The sequence below is a fragment of the Pongo abelii genome, chromosome 2, assembly GCF_028885655.2.
Source record: "Pongo abelii isolate AG06213 chromosome 2, NHGRI_mPonAbe1-v2.0_pri, whole genome shotgun sequence".
NCBI lineage: Eukaryota > Metazoa > Chordata > Mammalia > Primates > Hominidae > Pongo > Pongo abelii.
Genome location: NC_085928.1, coordinates 119,365,322 through 119,371,161, shown reverse-complemented (window position 1 = coordinate 119,371,161; position 5,840 = coordinate 119,365,322). Strand labels below are relative to the sequence as shown.

Sequence of the window (5,840 nt, the reverse complement as noted above, 5' to 3'; positions counted from 1 at the left end):
TTATCGTTTTTTGTTTGTTTGTTTGTTTGTTTGTTTTTGCAGAGCCAGCTGAGGTTTTATTTTGCACCAAAAAAAAAAAAAACAAATTGAATTGTTTTGTAGTTGGAAGCATGGGCAAAGGGGTCCCCAGGCAGTAAACTACCCCCGAGGGTGGGCTGAGAGCTGGGGCTGAGCCTTAGGTGGGTCTCCTGTTCCCTGTGCTCCCCTGCACTCTGGGGCAGCCACAGGAGGGGCAGTCTGGGAGGGACTGCTGCAGCTGTTCACTTGGGCAAAACGTCGGGGGACTCGGACACCAGCTTCCCATCGCGGGTCTTGATCTTCTTCACAACCACGGCCCTGGTGGAGCTGGTGCGGCTGAAGAAGCTGGAGCCCACACCAGAGCCAAAGCTGGAGCCTGGCCTATAGCTGAGGCTGGGGCTTGTGAAGCCCCCATAGGCTGAGCTCAGGCCACCTACATAGCAGCTGGTGGTCTTAGTATGGATACTCATGTTCTACATCCCAGACTCCAGCCGGCTCTCCTCAGGCTCCAGCAGCTTCTTGCAGGTGGTGATCTCGATGCCCAGGACCAGCTTGACGTTCATCATCTCCTGGTACTCATGCAGCTGCTGCCCCATGTCCTGCTTGGCCAGCTGCAAGTCGGCTTCCAGCTCGGACAGCTTGGCGTTGGCATACTTAACTGCCAGCTCCCCAGGCTGCTCGGCATCTGTGATGGAGGCCTCCAGGGAAGCCCTCTGGCCTTTGAGGCCCTCAATCTCAGCCTGGAGCTGGCTGATGTTCTGGTTCATCTTGAAGATCTCAGTCTTTGTATGCTGCAGATCATCCTGGTGCTTCCCAGCCAGCGTCTGCAGCTCCTCATACCTGATCCGGTTCATGCTCTAAGCCTCGGCCCGGATGCGGTTGGCGATCTCCTCCTACTGTGCCTTGATCTCAGCAATGATACTGTCCGTGTCCAGGGAGCGGCAATTGTCCATGGACAGCACCACAGATGTGTTCGAGATCTGGGACTGCAACTGCGAGATCTCCTCTTCATACAGCTGCCTGAGGAAGTTGATCTCCTCAGTCAGCCCTTCCAGGCGAGACTCCAGCTCTACCTTGTTCATGCAAGTTTCATCCACATCCTTCTTGATGAGGAAAAATTCATTCTCCATCCTGTAGGCTTATTGATCTCATCCTCATACTTGTTCTTGAAGTCCTCCACCAGCCCCTGCATGTTGCCAAGCTCCGCCTCCAGCTTCAGCTTCTCCTAGACCAGAGTCTCCAGCTGCCGCCTAAGGTTGTTGATGTAGCTCTCGAACATGTTGTCCATGTTGCTCCGAGCCGTCTTCAGCTGCTGCAGGAGGCTCCACGTGGTCTCCAGCATCTTGTTCTTCTGCTCCAGGAATCATACCTTGTCGATGAAGGAGGCAAACTTGTTGAGGGTCTTGATCTGCTCCTTCTCCTGGGTGTGCACAACATGGATGTTGGGGTCCACCTCCAGGTTAAGGGGGCTCAGCAGGCTCTGGTTGACCGTGATGGTGGTGATGCCTCCGAGGCTGCTGGCCCCAGCATAGCTTCTGCCCAGGCCACCCTGGGAGCTTCTGCTGCCCACTGGGGAGAAGCTCCAGGAGCTGATGTGGGCACCGGGCCCTCTGGTGTAGGAGTGGCTGCTGAAGGCTTGGGGGCCAGAGGTGGATACCTTGTAGGACTTCTGGGTCACCCTGATGGACGTGGTGGAGTCAGGAGTGGAGGCAGGAGGGCTGAACCAGGCAGAAATTCCAGAAGGAGCAGAGAAGCTGCTTCTTGGTCTGCATTTGGTTTTCTAGTAATTTGTTGTGGACTTTTTTCTCTTTATTTATTAAAATTTTGGTCTCCAGTTTTCTTCTCTTATAATTTGTCTTGTTTGATATTAAGATAATAATTTTCTCATCCAACTCGTTGGATGAGAAAATTCTGTTTCTTATCTGAGTGTTTTGTTTTTTGCAAGAATAGGTGAAATATTGTTATTAACTCTTCTTGAAACATTTGGAAGACTTCACCAGTAAAACTATCTTGGCTTGGAAACTTTGTGAAAAGTTTTTAAAACTATTATTCATCTCTTTCCATGTATAGGTCTGTTAATATTTTTATTACATCTTGAATCAGTTTTGATCATTAGTATCTTTCTAAAACTTTGTTATTTTTAAGCTGATTTTTCTAATTTTATGGCATATTTTTTCATAGTATTTTCTTATAATTATTTTTATTTCTGTAAGCTCAGTATTAATGTTCCTTCTTTTTCAGATTTTTGTAATTTGAGTTATTCTTTTCTTGGACAGTCTAGCTAAATAGCTAAAGGTTGGTCTATTTTCATTTCTATTTTCAAAGAATCAACTTTCAATTTTGATGATTTACTCTTTATAAAAGTTAAACAAATAAAAAAACAAAAAGAATTCTCTGTTTCATTAATTTTTACTGAGATCTTTATTATTTGCTTTTTCTGCTTGCTTTAGGTTTGGTTTGCTCTTTTTTCCCCAACAGCTTATGGTGGAAAGTTAGATTATTGATTGAAGTTTTGTCTTCTTTTATAACATAGGCATTTAGAGCTTTTCTTTTCCCTCTAAGCACTGCTTTAGCTGCATCTCCTGTGTGTATGCATATACATGTGTTTCAGTGTAGAATTGAATTACTTTCTAAGATTACTTGATATCATGCAGAAGTACTTCCTTTAACATTTTTTAAAAGATGAGTCAGTTAGCAATGAATTCTATCAGTTCTGTTTACCTGGGAATAGCTTCATTTTACCTTTATATTTTTCAACTTTTTGTTAATATCTTATATTAGTATGGTATGTTTGTCACAATTAAGTAATCGGTAATAATATAGTCTTATTAACTAAAGTCCATAGTTTATTCAGATTTCCTTTGTTTTTACCTAACATTCTTTTTCCGTCCCAGGGTCCCACCTAAGCTATCATATTACATAATTTTTATGTTTCCTTACATTTTCCCCTAACAGTGACAGTATCTTACAACTTCCTTGTTTTTAATGACCTTGACAGTTTTCAGGTATACTGATTAGGTTTGCCACAGCATGCCACTGTTGGAGTTTTTCTGATGCTTTACTCATGAGTAGACTGGAATAATGCATTTTTTTCTTCATCTTTGCAAGGTAGTTTCATTGGATATAACATTTTTGATTGACAGTTGCTTTTCTTTTCTTTTAGTAGTTTGAATATTGTTTCTTATGAGAAGTCAGCTGTTATTCTCATTGGGATTCCTTTTATGAGTAGTCATTTGCTCTTACAGCTTTCAAGATTTTTCTCTTTGTCTGTGTCATTGATGCCATGTTGGCTCTGATACAGATCCGTTTGTTGCTAACCTACTTGGCATTTCTCTCAGTTTTTTTATTGGTTGTTTTTTTTTCATCTAGTTTGGGAAGCTCTCAGCCATTATTTCTCGAATATTTTTTCTGCTTTTTTGTCTCTCTCGTCTCCTGCTACTCTTATTCTTGGTAAACTATATGGAATCCTGAATTTCTCTAGGCTCTGTTAATTTATTTTTAGTTTTATTTTAGTTATGTATTTCTAACAGTATAATGCCTAATGATCTCTCTTTAAATCCACTGATTCCTTTTTTGCCATTTCAAATCTACTTTAGCTCCTCTAGCAAATTTTTAAATTTTACTTGTATCACTTTTTAACTCTAAAATTTATGTATTTTTAAACAATTTCAGTTACTTCACTAATGTTTCCTATTCAATGAAACACTGTAATCATGGCTTTTCTTAACTCTTAAACATAGTTTTCTTTAGTTCTTTGAATATATTTATGATAGATAGCTGCTTTGAAGTTTCTTCTGTTGAATTGTACACCTGGGCCTCTTCACAGTCAGTTTGTGTTTTCTACTTTTTTTTTTTTTCCATGCATGGGTCAGATATCCCTGTTTCTTTGTATGCCTTATTTTGTTGTTGTTAAAAATTGGGGCATTTTAGGTAATATATTATGGCAAGTCTAGAGAGCGACCGCACTCCTCTGGAGCTTGATGTTATTATTGTTTGCTTGTTTATTTGTTTAGTGACCTGGCTGGATTATTTTAGTGAAGGCTGTTTTCCCTGCAATGTGAAGCTTCTAGTATCACTCAAGCTTTGGGCTTGTACAAGGTTACCCTGGGATGACTGTTGTTTTAACAGAGCTGTCTTTAGCTATCTCTTTCCTTGATATCTCTATTCCGCTGTCTGCCTCTGTTGATATCACACACAGATGTTAGATTCCAGAAATAGCCAGTAAATTGCTATATTTTTTTCAACGATGCTCTGGAACATAAATTGCTCCACGATTATAGCCAATTAAATTCAGGTCCCTCTGTAGGGGTAGTTTTTGGGGCCAGTCTTTGGGGTTTCTTCTAACACCCAGAGAGTTCATCTAAGCTGCCTTTCCTCCTGGTTTTCTCTGGTAAAATAACTGAGCTATAGTTTAGCTTCGTGCTTTCGTGGAGTTACCAGCCTCCACTTAATTAACACGAAAAATCACTGTTTTCAAGAGTAACCTTAGTCTTGAATTCTTCCACACTGTGTTCTAAATAACATCAGTTAGTTCTTTTAGGGAGAACTTCAGAGATGTCTGTTCTTATGACCTGCCTCATCCTGAAGAAAATCTCCATCCCATTACTCCTGACCTGTGAGTATGACTTTACTTAGCTTGTCCCTTTGGGCATGGAATCTCCCCCTCAAGTGGGCTAAGGAGAAGGTGACTGAGGACTTAATAATCTGGCCTGCCACTTCTGAAATAGAGATGGAACCCTGCAAGTGGGGAGTAAGTGTAGGAAGAGAGCCCCTACTCTAAACTGCCACATCTGAAATTTAATCTCTGCATTACAGAGATAGGCGATTAGAGTGAGAATGATCTTCTTGGCCATGCCCATTTGGAGCAAAGTTTCTGTCACACTGAGCTAGGGTTGGAGACAGCAACGGTTTTGCTCTTCTTACTTTTGCTCTTCAAACAGTTTTGCTCTTCAAACTTTTGCTCTTCTTACTAAGATATACTAGATTTTCTTGAATAAATATTCTTCACATGCTGTATGCCATTATGACAATTTCTGGGGACTTTAAATGGTTGCTTTAGAAATTATTTTCATCACTTATGATTGTTTCACTGAGTAATAGGTCTGTAGAGCTCTTCACACTGACATCCCATAAGTAGATTCTCTTTTTTTCCCTATTTGTCTTTCATTTATATAATCCAAGCTTTAAATATCCACAATACTCTACATGTGTAAATATCAATTGCTAGAATATCTGTAGCTCATTTTCAGATATTTAGGTAATTTTTTATAGTCCCTAATCCCTACACTTATTTTTGAGTTTGCTTCTAGTTTATTTAAACTTGGTCATTATAGACTGTTTTATAACCTCTCTCATATTTTTGTGGTAAAATATATATAGCATAACATTTACCATTTTAACCATTTTAAGTATACATTCAGTAGTAGTAAACATATGTACTTTGTTGTGCTCTCATAATTTTAGTATATGATTCTATGTTATTTCTGGTTTTGTTCATGATACCTAATTTCGTGTGTTTGGTGAGTTTTTAGGGTGAATTCCTGATTTTCCTGCGAACATATTTTTAGGGAAACCCACATTAGAAATCCTGTAAATGACCTCTGTGTCCCTGCCTTCTACTCCATGAACCTACATCCTTAAGAAGAAAACAAACTCATGTATGCACTGGTCAATACAATCCTATCTTCTTTTCATCTTTTAGGAATTGTGCACAATTTCAGAAGCACAAAGAAGTCTATATTTTGTATTCCAGCAAATAGTAATAAACTTATTTATTTTGAAGGCTTTTGGAAAATAATAGTAAAATTTAACATGTGTTTGGG

At 39.9% G+C, this 5,840-nt stretch overlaps 1 pseudogene; it reads right to left on the bottom strand.

Moving 5' to 3' along the window:
• Positions 1–260: 260 nt before the first annotated feature.
• LOC100442003 (keratin, type II cytoskeletal 8-like) lies at positions 261–4,871 on the bottom strand (annotated as a pseudogene).
• Positions 4,872–5,840: the final 969 nt, after the last annotated feature.